Source organism: Ochotona curzoniae, unplaced genomic scaffold, assembly GCF_017591425.1.
Source record: "Ochotona curzoniae isolate NIBS_2020 unplaced genomic scaffold, NIBS_Ocur_1.0 scaffold_4506, whole genome shotgun sequence".
NCBI lineage: Eukaryota > Metazoa > Chordata > Mammalia > Lagomorpha > Ochotonidae > Ochotona > Ochotona curzoniae.
In genome coordinates this window covers 16,830,901-16,846,978 of record NW_024467119.1, presented here as the reverse complement: position 1 = coordinate 16,846,978, position 16,078 = coordinate 16,830,901, and the positions used below count along the sequence as shown (strand labels likewise).

Genomic DNA, 16,078 nt, shown 5'->3' with positions numbered 1-16,078 from the left:
AATAAGCAGTCAGACAATAAAAGAACATACACGAGGGTCGGTATCTCACCAATCTAGAGCAAGGAAAATGGGGAAGAGAATTTTATCAAGCCGACTATTTCAGAGCCACAATACATGTTTCTTCAGATTACTAGGTCTCCAGGTGAAAATAAATAAAACAAAATCACCAAAAATAAGAAAAAGAAAAACCATCCCTATGTGCTGATAAATCACGGTGAATCTTCTTAACACCAAGAACGAGGGGAAAATGTAAAATTTTCTATCTAGAAAGAGAAAGAGGAATTGCCCACAGAAGTAACAGAAGTCAATGGAATCAGGCTTTCCATCAAGAACTCCATATATCTCAAATAATTATTCTGTTATGGGGGCCAGGGGAGAAATAAAGAAAGAAAATTACCCTCACTCTTCCCCCAAAACCAAGTACGCACACAAAGGCAAAAACCTTGAATGTATTACACCTTTTCTTACCAAGTTACTTGGCAATGCTTTTGCAAAATGAAGAAACCAGCTGAGCAAACGACAGACACACTCTGGCAGTCAGGAGAGCAGTGGCATGAATGCCAGAATACACACTCTGCCACACAGATCCATGAGAATGGGTCTCATGTGGGCGGCTGGAGATGGAAGGGAAGGGAGACCACGGGGAGGGTCAGATATTCAGGGATGTTCAAGGCTCATGAGTATCCTTTAGCTAAGGAAAGAGCTCAAGAATATAGTAACAACAGACCATGGTTTAAACGCAATTTAAAACTCTAGCTGTAAGAAAAACCAGACACACACACACACACACACACACACACACACACACACACACACACACACACACATAGTACTTATAGCTAGCTCATGACACAGTTTTAGAATGAGTTCTATTCATACAGTCATGATCATAGAAATTCTGTTTATGGATTTCCAACATTAGAATCAACTGACAGAGAAAACACAGGATTTATTTATAGACAGAGACGAGAATGTGAATCCAGGCAGTCATGACGTTTCTGAGATAAAAGCACTGATGGCAGTGATCTGGAAGCCTAAGCAGAGAGGAGAGGGGCTGAGAAGGGAGGGTACGGACGCTGCATCCTTTCCTGCAAGGTAAGAGGTTGGAAGATCATGTCAACACTTAGAGGTACAATTAAAGCATGGCTGTTTGCTCAAAGTGCAAAAGTAACCAACAGTGGAACTAAGGATCAAGACGCAAGTGTACTTGCAAAAAAGAGCATACAAATGGAATGCATTTTTCAATCAAGGAATAACACATACTACCTAAACCTGATGAAACAGAAGTAGCAAAATGGGCTGCTTATAATATAGATATGCAGGCAATTACATGGGAATAAAACCAAGATGAGCCTTACAGATCACTGAGAAGAGAAGTGCTGGATACAAGGGCGGCCTGAGAGGGAGAGGAGGCAGAGGTTTATTCTGCATGAGAAGTCCTATCTTACCATCTCATGCCATCTGCACATATACATATACATGTCTACGGTCTCCTGCCAGAATTCTTCATTGAATCCACTTTATTATTTCTAAACACTAAAAATGAAAATGAAATGTTAACTAGTAGTCAATCTTGGGGGAGGGTATAATTAAATCAAATTCTAATACCAACAGAGATCAATTTTTAAACAGTTTCAAATAATCTTTTAAGCAGTTTGTCATGGTCCCAATAAAATAACTATTTATCCTATTTATAAGACTTATAGTAAAACTATTTTTCTGGAAGATGTTCTCTAAATTATCCAAGATTCTGATATATGGCTTTAGTCAGCAAAAACCCTTATACCTAAAGGGGCCAGTAGTGTGGCACAGCACGTAGACCTATCAGGTGTTAAGATGGTATCCATATGCACATGAACTGATGCTTCTCCACTTCCAGTCCAGTTCCCCACTAATGCGTTTGGGAAAAGCAGTGGAAAGATGGCTGAAGTACTTAGGCCCCTAAAATTACATGGAAGGCCCAGATGAAGTTCCTGACTCCTGGCTTCGCCTGATCCAGAGGTTATCTGCAGAGTGAATGGGAATCTTCTCCCCTCTCCTCTCCTCTCCTCTCCTCTCCTCTCCTCTCCTCTCCTCTCCTCTCCTCTCCTCTCCTCTCCTCTCCTCTCCTCTCCTCTCTTCTCCTCTCCTCTCCTCTCCTCTCCTCTCTCTCCCTTCCTCTTACCTTTTCTGTAACTTCGTATTTCAGATAAACAAATCTTTTAAAAAATCTTACACCTGGAAAGCATGAATATATGCAGAAAAGTAAGCCATTTAGCATTGACCTGCATCTTCAAACAAACATATTGGTAGACATATGGAAATTGATTTAGACAGACACAGACATAAAACTTTGATATGACCGCTAAAGAAAAAAACATGACCTGGGGAAATGTCAGACTGGCTTCCTTGCATAGTTACTCCTCAAAGCCCTGTTGCGTGTCCATCAGTTCAGCAGACACACACTGAGATTTCAGTGACTACCAGGTCTCTCCATCTCCACTGCAGTCTCAAGCCAAGAAAGTGCAAGCTCCTCCAAGCCCAAAGGTCCTCTCATCCAAGTGGCTTGAAGACTGTCAGGTTAAAGCGCTGCGCAATTGAGAGAGAACAAAGGCAGGGAACAACTCTTGTGGTCCTGTGCTCATATACTCATGTCCTCCCCCTTGCAGAGGTTTTTATGCCAAAGTCAGACTTAGAGTCAGATGATGTGAGAACACTGAGAATGCCAGAGAGTCCCGAGTTACTCAGGGTGGGGCTCTGACGGGAACTAAGCTGGGGTCAGGACTTCCCTACTGAAAAGCTCATGCCAAACTGACACCTTGCAGTCCTGGTTTGACGCTGGCCTCACAGGGCACATCAAGCTGTCCACCCCTGAGAAGTCCCAAGGGTGAGTCCACCTAACTCTGTGACACACAGGTGTCTGACATTAACAGTCGTGGCCATGACTTTTCTGATGGGGAGTGAGAGTAAGGGTGAAGGCTCACAGCTCTCTGGGGAACCCGTAACAGGTCCACAAAGAGAAAAAGCATCATAACAAGAAATGATCATGGAAGGAAGACAAAATCAGAGGAAGAGAAGATTATAAATTGTGAGCAATATTACCTTTTTAAGATTGTTGAAAGTATCAAATTAAAAAAAATTATAAGGAAGTGCCGCTTTCATATTCCTAATAAATGCCAGTTTTCTCTTTCCCATTGCCCTGCACACACAGACATAAATTCCGTTTGAATCTAAGACCCTTACTTAGAAAACTGAGCTAGGTGGAATCCAATAACCCATCCACCAGTCTACATTTTCCAGGCTAGGGAGAGGAACGCAAAGAACCGTTTCAAGGTGGGCATCGAAATCATCTGGGTTGACCCAAGAATTGAAGAACAGGGCCTAGGTGTCACCGTTACCTATCACATGGAGGGTACCTGGCAGCTATGGACAAACCAACGAGAGCCAGCTTCCAAGAGAAAGAAACCTCAGGGACATTACAGGTCATGAATAACTACTGACTGGAGGAATCTAGTGCACTATGCACCTCACTCACTTCTGCATATAAATAACAGGCATTCAAAGTTCTCAAATGATAATCTAACATTTTTTTTAGGATACTCTGGTCTTGGGTACATTTCAGTACTAGGCCTTCTGTTGTGAAAAACATACATATATCTAAGTTTACTATTAAAGTAGTTTTAAGTATAAATTGGGTGGGAAAAAAGGACAATGGTAATATATTTGAAACACCATAAAGAAAGAGGTGGCGGGGGAGGGAGGGAGGTAGGTTGGCCCAGCATGGTGGCCTAGCGGCGGCTAAAGTCCTCACCTTAAACGTGCTGGGATCCCACATGGCCGCAGGTTCTAATCCCGACAACCCCACTTCCCATCCAGCTCCATGCTTGTGGCCTGGGAAAGGAGCGGAGAATGGCCCAAAGCCTTGGGACCCTGTACCCACATGGGAGAGCTGGAGGAGGTTCCTGGCTCATGGCTTCAGATTGGTACAGCACTAGCAATTGCAGTTACTCGGGGAGTGAATCATTGGACAGAAGATATTTCTGTCTGACTCTCCTCCTCTCTGTATATCTGACTTTTTTTTGTAATAAAAATAAACAAACCTTAAAAAAAAAAGAAAGGGGGGAACTCATGGTCTGTTTGACTGGGCCCAGTTATGCTAGTTAAAGTTTACTTCAGTCAGTGGGCAAAAGTATTTACTAAAAAAGTCATTTTCTGCTGAACTAAGGAAAAGAGAGAATGAGAAAGAAACTCCTCTATAAAGCATACTATGAATCGGCATCACAACTCCCGCTTTAAAATTTCCCCAGTACAGTTATACCAGACTTCTTTCAGTTACATGTTTTCTCTTATTACAGTATGTCTAGTAAATGTAGATACCCCCACAGGATTGGGTAAGTTAGGATAAGTTATCATCATTATGGTTCACAGTACCTCAGCCTTAAAGGATTCCTGGAGAGCATCCAGCCAACTTCTCATGGAAGCAGTTTTTCTCCTATAATGTTAGAAGAGCTAATCTAATGTGTACACATATACAATGGTGACAGGAAACTTGTCACCTCACCAATGCTGCTACAACAAAGCTCTTTCATATAAATGGTTAAAACTAAATATCCCAGTCACATATGCATGGACTAACAGAAAATATATGGTTTGCATTCAGTTTCCCAACCAAAGCACCCATGGGACTTGGCATTCATTTAAATGCATATTAATATCCACTAGTCATTTTAAAAATATTATAAGCCCCATTGGATTCTAAGATTAGCCAATAATTCTCAAAAGTATACTTTATCTTTTACAACTTTTGGGTACAGGAAAGTTAGCCCCCTTAAGTTCTCATTGCTCCCAAGAAGCTGGTCAACAAAGCTGTGTTGTAGGGAAAACCCTGCATCAGACACAAGAGGGAGGGAAGGATGTCTTCACCAATAGGGCTTAACGGCTTGAACCTAGGAAAACTAAAATCTGGATCGGGTCACTGATCCTGCCAGAAAACAATAGACCTGAAAAAAAAATCATATTCACTCCTTACACAAAATCTTTAGAAATGTCAAGCAAATATTTTCGCCACTAAAATGCTCCTGTGTCAGGTCCCTAGCCCTTTCCTCTTTGAAGCAGCAAAGCAGAGCCTATGTTCCTCCACATGGATTTAGGGAAGTTCATGGACCAGTTAAGTCACCTTTTTCTAATTCCTCTAATCACTGCACCTTTGGCTGGGTGTAGGTCTCCTAGAAGTTCTCTAAGTTCTCATTCTCTTCCTTCAGATGCGAATCATCTCTCCAAGAACTTCTCATCCCACTCAGAGTAAGCTCAGTGTATCATAAACACCATTCTTCCCTTAATGACCACAACATTTTCTTGGATGTTCTCTGGAGAGACGGCCGCTGTCTGCCTTATGCTTTGTATATTTCCAGTACCTAGCTGAGCTCTAGACAAAGAACAATACTCAAAATCCATTTACATGAATGAGTAAATGAACAATATGAATGAATGAATACAACACTGTAAAACTCCCACTGTAACCGGACATAATGAAACTGTCACCACAGGAGGGGAAAGGTTTCCTCCAGATGCAGGCTCCGGATAATCACTCTTCCAAAGACAAGTCACAACTATCACGGACACTATTAAAAATAACAGCAGCCACCTCAATGGCTTACGGAACTCCCATTTTCTGGTAGGTTCTAGGCATATCCCGGAAACTCAGACTCAAATCATCTCAAGACAGCCTTTGAAAATTGGCAAAATGATTCAACTTTGAAACAGTTCCTAAAATCCAAGGCACAGTTTAAATGTGGTCTAGAAGAAGGGTCTTTTAAAGCAAGAATTTACTGAGCAGAAGCGCTTCTCATTGTAATTAGATTTATCCTGTTCTTCCTCCTCAAAAAGGATGATGCTGATATTAGTTCTCCATTATATCCACCTAATAAGACTATTTTGATTTGTAACCATGGTTACCACTGGCAGAATGTTTCTGCGTGTACGGTTCTTTCAGCCAAGAGCTAATCATGGCCATCATAGTCTGTGTGCTGAGCCCTGGGGCTGATAAGAATGGGCCTGCGAACAGAGAACCATCTCAGAAAATGATGCATGTGAATGCTGACTTGTTGCTTCTCATTGAGAAGCCTCGGTAATTCCACTTCTGGCTAGCAGACAAGCACAGCATCTGTGACTAAATGTGGGGCTGAGAGTAGCAAAAATGAATAGCAGAGAGAAGAATGAGAAGGAAACCTAGCATCTGCAGCTTACACACTTGAGTTCAAATCCTGGTTCATCCACTTCCTGGGTATCTCAAACAGCCCCCCATCAGAGAGGCGAGTTTATAATTGTATAATGACTTCAGGTCCTTATGGCAAAAACAACAGTGATTTCCTGTCAGTCACGATCATTACCACACAGAGGGAGGATGGTTTGGTTCTGCTGCTCTGTCCTTAGGCTAGGACTCACAAGCAGGAAGACGTTGTCCTTTAGACCACCACTGGCTTGGAGGAAACAAAACTACAAGGCGTACACTGCCTCTCATTGCTCCCCTGGGAAAGAACTAGAACATCTGCTCATATTTCCATGGTCAAAGCAAGTTGTGTGGTCACAGTTAAGCACAAGGGAGCAAATAAGTAGAGTTCGCAAATGGGCCCAGGAAGAGGGATAGCTGGAACGTGTGTAAGTCCCCTGAAAACTGCTCCAGCGCCTTCTCCCAAAACCAGTCAGTGATGCTCAAGTCACAGAACTATTTGCTGGGAGCTGAACTGAAAATATGATGGCTGAACAGTCAGCCATGGCCTGGATGCAACATCTCAGTTCTGGTTAGTCTGATCATGATCAGAGAGCTGTGGCCACGGAATCTACTCCTCAAACTTTATAGTTAACAGCAGCCCCAGAAGAGCAGAGCTTCCCCGGGGTGTCAATGCTCCTGAGTTGAGGGGCTCTGTGAAGGCCGGCTAGGAAACATTCAGACGAATTACTCCTAGAGACAGGCATTTGGCACAGCAGTCAGCTTTCCACAATCACATCAGAATGCCGACATTTAAGACAAGCCCTGCTTCCTGTACATGTGTTCCCTGGAAGGCAGCAGATGATAGTTCAAGAACTTGAGTCTCTTTCACAGATGTGAAAGACACAGGCTGAGTTCTGGGCTGCTGACTGTAGCCTGGTCCAGATTATACCACAGCATACATTTGCAGAGTGAAACAGCACATGGAAGATATGTCTGTCTCTTTCTCCCTTTCAAATAAGCTGAGAATAAAATGACTGGGGATAAAACTACTTTGAAGAGAGAAGCCTCACTATGTTTAAGAATAAAAACCTAGTTTCTTTTCCGTGCTTTCCTGTTACCTCACGTTTTCTCTCACTTTCAGGTTGAATGTTCATTGACTCAGTGAATGACATATCTGTGTGCCACATACTATGGTAAGCCACGGATAATGAACAAATCAAAGCTTCATCCAAAACAGTCCCCATTAACAAATGCGTATGGCTCAATCACAGCTCCCCACACAACCAATAATAAGAAAACCTAGATGAATTTAAGAAATGATTCATCATTCCTTCCACAACGTGTTTTCCCCAACAATCGGCAGCAGATGGGGAGCTACCTGTCGTAGAGGAGGCTTCTCTTAAGCTAATGTACATTACCCAGACCAGTTAAGCAGATGCAACACATATCATTTCCTCTTACTTGCTTTCCACACCAATGTATTGGGGCCAAAATACAAAATGAATCTGTGTGGTCCAACATTTATGGAACATCTACTGCGTATGTAGCATTATGTTGGACATTGGCTACACCAAGATAAATCAGATGTGACTCACATTCTTTAGGTACTCAGCCAACAACTAAGGAAAAACGTATTTCTACTATGTGTAATATTAAATCGGTGGAGGCAGGGAGTTGGCTTATGAGATCCTAAATGAGGGAGAGACCCTACTGTGGGACAGGGGAGGCAGTCCATGAAATGCAAGTGTGCTACAGAAGCATCAGCTTCAAGAATTGCCTGGGGGCAACTGGAAAAGCATGAGAAAGCATAGATGGAAAAGCACTAAATCTAAGCACTTGAAAATCCAAATTACAAAAGCTTGTGATACAAGGATGAGAATGCTAAAAAAGAAAAAAAAAATGATTAGGTACTCAGGCAGAAAAAAGAATTGATCTCACAGACACAGAACTTCAACTTCATCTTAGAAAATCAGGCTGACAGTTCAGACCATCCGAAAAACAACCAAGTTCAGCAAAATCATGCTTCAACACTATAAACAGCTAAATACTAAAATGAAAATAGACGACACAGCTGAATAGTAATCTATAGCCATTTTGAGGTGTATGGAATCCAGTTGAATATAAACCAAATCGAAACATCTATGAAGAAGTCACAGGATGTAGTTAAGAACCTGCATTTTCCTATTAACATATTGTTAATCAATACCATGTCAATTAATGCCATAAGGTTGTAAATAGTTGTTGATCTTATGTCAGGGCTTTAATTGATTGGGATGATACTTTGCTGGCTTTACCTTCAGACCAGAGACGGTCTCACCAAGAAATCGTTAAACCAACTGAGACAATAAGACGCTGGACTTTATGCTTGGTAAATACTTCCAATGAAAGAACCTCAACTGAATTTGAACTGTGGTAACGCAGCAAGGTGGAGAAATCCAACATGGGGAGAGGGTTCAGGGAGGGGTGGGGGGAATCCCAGTGCCCATAACACTGTGTCACATAACGCAATGTAATTCATAAAAAAAGAAAAGAAAATCAGTCTGAGCTTTAGCTTGGAAATGGCAGAGTTGTGGCCAAAGGTCTTTGAATGGACACAGTGATGTGCTCTGAAGCTTAAAGGTCCTTCAGGCACCATGGACGATTTTCAGGCTGAGTAGGAGACAGGGGGCAATACACTGAGTTGGAGGGTGTATCAGGAGCAACAGAACTGAGGTAGGAATTCCCAGAATAACTCTAAACACCATGAATATTCTACTCACCACAGAAGAAAAGCCCTATTTTTTGAAGATTCTGCCAGCAATTATCATCAAAGTAAAATTCTACTGTTTGTTGCCAAGCAGAAATTTCATCATTAACTTTGAAATGGATATCCACAACCAGAACATCGCATTTGCTTCTCCTCCTGTCTCTTGCACTCACAAATGCAGACACAGTAATTCAAGTAGTTAGATCTTCAGTTGTCTCCATTAATTTAATCCAGACACTGTTCTACCAAGAATGCTTTTCCACATATTTACATGAAAGCTTCCATTAGATTTAAATTAAGCTCATCTACCTCAGAAGTTCCTATAAAACCACAGTCCCACTAGGCCTTCCCTTACAAGACAATTCCTCCTCCTCCATCCATAAGATTTTTCTGCCCGCTGCTTTGGCCAGCTTTGCATTGTTCTCAGTCTTGTCAAGAAGAGCACAATCCAACATAAGGGCATCAGATTCCTGGTGTGATTGGGTGACAGTCATTTCGGCTGCCCACAAAGTATTTCTGAATCTCCACCTTCTGAGTACGTGGTAACACAGCCAATCTTGGAAATGGAATGTACACAAGACTCATTGTTGCAAATGAAATCTACATGAAAGTGACATGTATCATTCATTTCTAGCCAGAAGTTGAACAGGCAGCCCATGAGTCACCATCCACAACCTTGCCCAGGGTTACAATGATTGTAGAGGCATGCAATAAGAGCAGGTTTCTGTTAGCCAGGATCCCCCAGGGACAGTGAGCAGAGCTCTGTGAAAACTCACAGTAGACATGTAGCAGCTTGAGTAAGAAACTTTTGTGGTGTTAAGCAACAGAGATGTTTGGGGTTAGCTGTCACTGTAGCAAAACCTGGCCCACCTGGACTGCTAGTTGTCATGAGAACAATAAAGAAAGGGGCCTAGGGAGATATGCACTTGTTACTAGACACAAAATCATCTCCACTTCACTATCACTCATCAGGATCTCCTGGGGGGCTGGGAGAAATCAAAGTCACAGACACAGAATAAACAACCTTTTAAATGGCTCTTATTTCTCTTTAGAAACTTTAAATGATTATCCCCAAACTTTGTTCCATTTCACATTTTAGGTTGTGTTGCTCATTCAATCAATACATACTGATTTACTGCTGTATGTAAGGTGGTCTATCAGAAAAACAACTTAACCATAGCTGTTAAATCATTTGTCTGAGTTCTATTTATATTAGCAATCACAACAAAAAATCTATTCACAAATTCCTTCAAGATAGCAAACCCATTAACATCTTAACATTCTGACAAATTATGTTTTTCAAAATAAAAAAAAAATGAAAACAATAGTATTGTTGGAGCCAGCACTGTAGATCAACATGCTAATCCTCCAGATGCAGCACTGAGATCCCATATGGACACTAATTCTAGTCCAGCTGTTCCACTTTCAATTCAGCTCCCTGTTCACAGACTGGGAAAGTAGCAGAGGTTGGATCAAGTCCTTGGACCCCTCCAATCACATGGAAGACCTTAAAGAGGTTCCTGGCTCCTGGCTTCAGACTGGCTCAGCTCCAGCCATTGTGTCCATTTTGGGAGTGAAGCAGAAAATGGAATCAATTCTCTTCCTCTCTTTCTCTTTCTCTTTCTCTCTCTCTCTCTCTCTCTCTCTCTCTCTCTCTCTCTCTTTCTCTCTCTCTCTCCTTCTTTTCCCTGTAAATCTGCCTTTCAAATAAAAATATCTAAATCTTTACAAAGAATTTTTACAGCTATCTTTAATACATGACTTAGTGGAATATATTGGATTTCTATGCCTGTTTCAATATTCTTTCTACTGAGACTTATGATTGTGGTTGAAACGCATGAAGAAAAGTCTAGAGCTTTCAAATGCTTGGGCAGGGTCTTTGGGATAGCCAGGCTTCCTCAGTGTCCTCCTTGAGATGCAGGGCAAAGGTTAGAAAACTTTGTATTGTCAAAAAGAAAATATTTTTAGGCTTTGTGAGCCATAAGATCTCTGCTACAATGACATCGCATGATGAAAATGGCCACGGACTAAATATAAACTAACAAGAAACACTTCATCCCAATAAGGCTTTATTTAAGAGACTACAGAGCAAACTTGGATTCAGTCTGTTAAAAGGCTGCCTAAATGAATTTTTGACATAAACCCTACCCTTACAAAACTTACAGTTGATCAGGCAATAAAACATGTGCCTATACGTTATGCTACAAAGCAAAATGATGTAAATGCCATGTGCAGGGTTTCAACCATTGCGCTTCCAGAATTCAAGATGAGTAGAGAGTACCATAAGTTGGTAGGGTGCAAGGAGATCGTGGTCCTTAAAGGATGGGCAGAAATTTGACAGACTCTCAAGTACTAGAAATGAGGAGATTTTTGTTTTTCAGAAAAAATGCATAAAAGGAAATATCCAGTAAATACAAATAATGGCACGTAGCTGCTGTAGCATAAATAAAGGGAAACAGAGCCCGGCAGTGTGGCCTAGTGGCTGAAGTCCTCGCTCTGAAGTGCTGGGATCCCATATGGGCGCCGGTTCTAATCCCGGCAGCTCCACTTTCTATCCAGCTCCCTGCTTGTGGCCTGGGAAAGCAGTTGAGGATGGCCCAAAGCCTTGGGACCCTGTACCAGTGTTGGACCCTGGAGGAGGTTCCTGGCTCCTAGCTTCGGATCGGCGTAGCACCTGCCATTGCGGTTGCTTGGGGAGTGAATCATCAGACGGAAGACCTTCCTCTCTGTCTGTCGTCCTCTCTGTATATCTGACTTTGTAATAAAAATAGATAAATCTTTAAAAATAAACAAATAAAGGGAAACAGCAGTGTGAAATGAGCCTTTTTCAACTACAAAATGTTGTAAAATGGGCCTTGAGTGGCAGGACGGAGGGACAGACCTTTTTTTGAGATGTGCAGAGGTGGCCCTGAGTGTTTTCACATGAAGAGTTGATTTACCAGCCAGATATGATAACCTAGCTGGAGATCAACGCCTCAGTCCCATAAGCCTATGGCCAGCCATAAATGGTGACCTCAGATAAGAGACAGAGCAACAACACAGCAAAGGTAACACCAAAAGGGACTGAGTGACTCACTACATGCAGAGCAACACACAGCACAACCCAAGTCGACTTTAACAGCCCAAATCTGAAAGAAAGGAAAACATGGCAAGGTACAGGAAGCTCAGGAAAAATGACAGAGAGCGGACAGACTTCATAATGAGGCGAAGAGTTTGATGAGAAACATACATCACCATTCTGTCAAGTGTAAGTTTGAATCCTCACAAATTCCAAATTCCTCTTATTGGGGGAATGGAAAAAAAAAAACACCGTATTTTATCATTATCAGCAACTTTTCTAAAAGTTTTCCAAGCCTGTATCACTTTCAAGTCCCAAGCACCCTGAAATATCACTAGTTTTTTGTTCTTTGCCCATTTTGATTCCATTTCGAGGTATGCAACTCAACATATAATTAATTCCACTATAAATACAATATTAGATATCAACAAAATACTCTTTTCAGAAACTCAGAATAATTCAGAACTGATTTTTAAAATTTCACTTCATTAGATTCATGTGCATTTTAAGAATGCTGTATGTCATTTTTGCATATCATATCATTTTATAAACTTCCTATGTTATCCAAAATATCTGGGCCCAGTGGTGTGGCCTAGTGGCCAAAGTCCTCGCCTTGAATGCGCCGGGATCCCATATGGGCACTGGTTTCAATCCTGGCAGCTCCACTTCCAATCCAGCTCCCTGATTGTCACCTGGGAAAGCAGTTGAGGAGAACCCAATGCTTTGGGACCCTGCACCCATGTGGGAGACCTGGAGGAGGTTCCTGGCTCCTGGCTTCAGATCAACGCAGCACCGGTCATTGTGGTCACTTGAAGAGTGAATCTTCAGACGGAAGATCTTCCTCTCTATATCTCCTCCTCTCTGTATATCTCACTTTGTAATAAAAACAAAGAAATCTTTTTTAAAAATATCTGAAGGCAGATGTAGCTACTGAAAGATTTTACTGCCCACCATCTTTTCCAAATTGGGATTATTAACAGCTACAGTGGGGAAATTTTTTGGTTGCATTTCAATTTACTATGACTTTTAAAGACCAAAATGGTATGTGGGAAGGGTACAATAAGTGATCCAAATAATATTTACATTCAAGAACAAGCCTGCTCTTGAACCTGAGAAAGAAACAAAAGATGGAAATTGAGATGCTTCTAATCAAGATGGAAACACCTTACATCTACTGGACAATAAAAACAGCTCTAATGTGATCATTTTGCCTCCCCCCCTCAAAAAAAAACCTCGGAAGTTTCTGAGGAAATAAAAAATAAAAATTTATTAAATGCAGAAATGTAAGGGATTTTACACCATGAAAAGGAAACAAAGACTCCTAATGAATGAAATCTTTGAATACGGCCATAACATGTACAGATGAGACCTCTGACCTTAACCAGTATGTTCTGAAGATCCATGGCCTTTTACCAAAGCAGAATCCCATCACCTTCCTGAAAACTCCAAACCTGAGCCATCCTGGCCCCTTTCCCTCCCCAACAGTCAGTTGCCACGTCCTTCAGATTTTATCCCAGGAACAGTTCTGATATTATCCCATCACCTCCTCTTCCATAGTCACAACCCTGGCTCAGCTCCAACTCTTCCACCTCTGCTGCACTGCACCCTGCTCCTAAGTCTCAAGGAACCCCCACCGAGGGCTTTCCCTTTATAAACATCCAGTCATGCTTCCTTCATAAGAATCACTGTTCACAGACCTTCTTCAAAACACACCAATGGCTTTTCCACCCCAGCTCCCGAGTGTCCTTTTCTTGTGCCCACCCTAATTTGCTCATAAATTTACCCTACCTTGCACAAAATCTTCAAGCTTTCCAACAACATGGCTGTCTTTCTATGTTTCTTTCAATGCAGCGCAGTCTTTCACTGTCTCATCCCATTTTTACTATAACCTTCATCTTGGAGCTATGGATTCACCCCTTAAAATACGTTGAAAAATTCCTCTCACTAGGACCTCTCTCACCAGTTCTCTTTCAGTGCCCACCATGTGTTGTTCTAATCAGCATCCTTAGAGTATAGTATTTGCTAGCAATTTATAAACTGCAGAAAAACAGGTCTGCCTCCCTCTCCTGGGTGGCCATCAATCCAAGCCCCTTCCTAATGGACTTCATCCATGAGTCTCTTACCCCATTCCCTCCAACGCACCATGAAACTAGATCAAGAACTCAGAGAACACTTGCTAAGCTGAACTTGTTAAAATGAAATTGCTGGGACTGCCACTTTCCAAATGAAGCTCCAAAACTTTTCAAGGAAATTCTAGAGGCAGAGAAAATTATAACTTTTATTCAGTGCAGTAAGCCTTCTAAAGTTAAAATATTTTTAATTGATTAATTTCAGAAATGCCGTGAAAAGAAACTTTTTTGAAAGCAAAAAAAAAGTTCCACTTATAATTCAGTCTATAAAAGTCTGACATTATTAACTGGACAGCCTGATTTTAGAATGCAAGAACAATGCAGTTTATACAACTGTGGTTTCAAAAATTAAAATAAGTGGGGAAACCCCAGCATTCCTTAATAACATCATCATTAAATACGGGTTAAGTATCTACAAAGCCAAATACTGATGGGACAAAGCACCTTCCCAAGTAGATGGACAACCTAGACAGACACAAAACAAAGCAAAGTGAAGGCAGATGGCAGGAATATGCAGGAGAGGACAGGAAAAACTCCAAAGCTCATTTTCTCCTTTGAAGTTCAGACCTGAGCGCCTGAAGCAAGGAATCTTGCCTGCCAATAACTGCAAAGGGACACAAGTGTTTTCTAAGGGCTCAAATGAGGCTGGCTGTTAGATGTCAACCTGAAGTCACAGATAAGCGCTCAGAGTGAAGAGCAATTCTGGATCTACCCTGATAGCAGGTGCTCCTGCCCTCTAATAATGGCACAGCGTTTAGCTGGGTATTAACTTGTCCTGGAAAGGAGAAGTGAAAGCTTCTCCTTTGTTCTCAGTGGTCTGAGCCAGTTTCAGATCTGCAGATCTATGAGAGGAAATCGGTTTTGGTTTTGTTCCAACTTCTAATTCAATATCTTGGCAGCATTGGAAACGGATAAGAGCTCTCAGTTCACATCTGCCTCAGGTGACAACTAAGATAAGAAGCATACAATGTAAAAATGATGAGAGCTTCCTCGCTAAAAAGTACCTTTAAAGCTAGGGTTTTTTTTTTTTAAGGCAGTGAATTACTTAAAGTTATTCTAGGCCTGAAAATACCTTGCTAAGAATATTGAAAGATGAGCTTAACAGAACCTTGCTACCAATCTCAGTTTTAGCTGACATTTTTGGCAGCTTTTTTTAAACAGGTAATTCTGCGCTGATTATCAGAATATACTGATAGTCAAATTCCTCACCCAAAGTTGTGCAGCTCTGTGGCGAAGTGCTACTTGCAAGTGAACAACTCACACGAGGCTAATGGCTTACTGTGCAGCCAACACAGCAAAGCAAGAGGGCAACAAGGATCATTTTATACTATTTCTACCAGACAATATCTATGTTCTAAGCACCTGCACTGCACTGGGAAAGAAACACAAGCATGACAATGGCTCCTGTTTCAAAGGAACTTTAAGGTGAAATGAAAACACACACACACACCAGAATATCAAAGGACAATAAAACACAACCTATGAGAAGTTCACAATTATGAGATGTAGACAACAGGAGCTATGGAACATTAATATTTAAAACTGTTCTTTATAAAGGAGAAAGAAATTCACTCAGGAATTTATAGAGTAGGTTGGATACACGTAGCTGAAAAAGCATTTCTGGAAGGGCAGAAGGACCAAGGAGGTGTGACTTAACCATACAGAAGACATAAAAAGATAAGCTGATGAGAAAAGCATTCCATTCCAAGAAGAGGTAAAAATGAGTTGGACATGTAGGAAAGACAAGCACGATTTAACACCACCATACATGCCTTACTTATTCAATATGGGTGTATGTAATTTATCACATTAATACAGTAAGCAAGAGATTACACCACATGGCTACTCATTTGGAGAATACAGCACACAAACACTTATAATAAGAGCACACCTGCTTTCTTATAAGATCTGGTCCATGTGTGGTCAGCAGCTGATTTATAAATAATAGTCAGAAT

The 16,078-nt window shown here is 41.4% G+C and overlaps 1 protein-coding gene across 1 annotated transcript in view; it reads right to left on the bottom strand.

Annotated features, from left to right (window-relative positions):
• SLC4A4 (solute carrier family 4 member 4) overlaps positions 1-16,078 on the bottom strand; it is a 331,827-nt gene that overhangs the window by 145,051 nt on the left and 170,698 nt on the right. The window lies entirely within an intron of this gene.